Here is a 1,170-nt window from a genome sequence, read left to right on the forward strand (position 1 = left end):
GCTTTGGACAAACCTGCTACACTTTATTGAAGGGCAGTTGCCATCGATAACTTTGAGCTGTAATAACACTAAGAAAAGTCATTAGGAATAAACCCATGCTCATGCCACTGTCCTAAAAAATCTTAAAAATGACATTATTTTTAAAGGTTCGATCGAACTTGGCCAAAATTAGGTATTTTAACTGACCAAATTTTTGGCAATGTTTGAAACAAACCAAATTTTGACAGGTTTGGTTCGCTCATCTCTAGTTATATATATAATTACAAAAAGGTAAAAACAAAATAAAAAATTTCCCTTTTGCTCCAAAAAAATGTTTTTTTTTTTTTTTTTTTTTTTTTTTTATAGTTTCCATGTGCCAAAGCCACAAAAATTAACAGAAATTATATTAATTTAGTATCACAGAAATGGAAGTAACACTGAGAATTTACCTATGTTATTCTAACCACACAATAAATGTCATTATCCCTCCAAAAAGGGTTAGTAAAAGTTAATCAATAAGTTATATGAATCCCAAAATGACACAATTTGCACCACAAAAAAAAAATGACCTTACATGTTAAAAAAAAAAAAAAACTAGAAAACTTGAAGCTTACTGCAGTAGTAAGTTCAATGGGACAAGTATCCAGTAAGCATCAGCAAAGGGTAGCTGTGCCACACATGAAGGTATACAATAAATGAACACAGAAATGGTTATTAAAAATGGTTATTAAAGATAGAAAGGTGTGTTCTCTGTTTACATACAGGTAGTGGTGATGTAACCTTTACAAAATTACGGGCAGACGATCTGTATTTCTAAAAAATACAACCTTTTAACCTGGCAAGCCCCTCAAGTAATGAAAATTTGTCTAAAAATTTTAACATAATAACTCTGAGCTTATCACTATGGAAAATAAATCTGATACAAATGGATATGCCATCATTTAAAGAGTGAAACTATACCCCCAAAATCACTCTGTATGCACATGGCTAAATGAGAACTCAAACACACTATGCTTATACAGAATTTCTTCTCTTACATATATAGGGAACTCTTACATAATGTATTTGAGTAATGACAGCATATATTGAATAATATATATACTGAATAGACATGAAATGAGTGTCTCCCTAGAACCTACTAGATAGTGGTATGTGGGTTAGTGATGACATCTTTAAGGAGGGGCTTACTGC

Source organism: Dendropsophus ebraccatus, chromosome 2 (assembly GCF_027789765.1).
Source record: "Dendropsophus ebraccatus isolate aDenEbr1 chromosome 2, aDenEbr1.pat, whole genome shotgun sequence".
In the NCBI taxonomy this organism is placed as follows: Eukaryota; Metazoa; Chordata; class Amphibia; order Anura; family Hylidae; genus Dendropsophus; species Dendropsophus ebraccatus.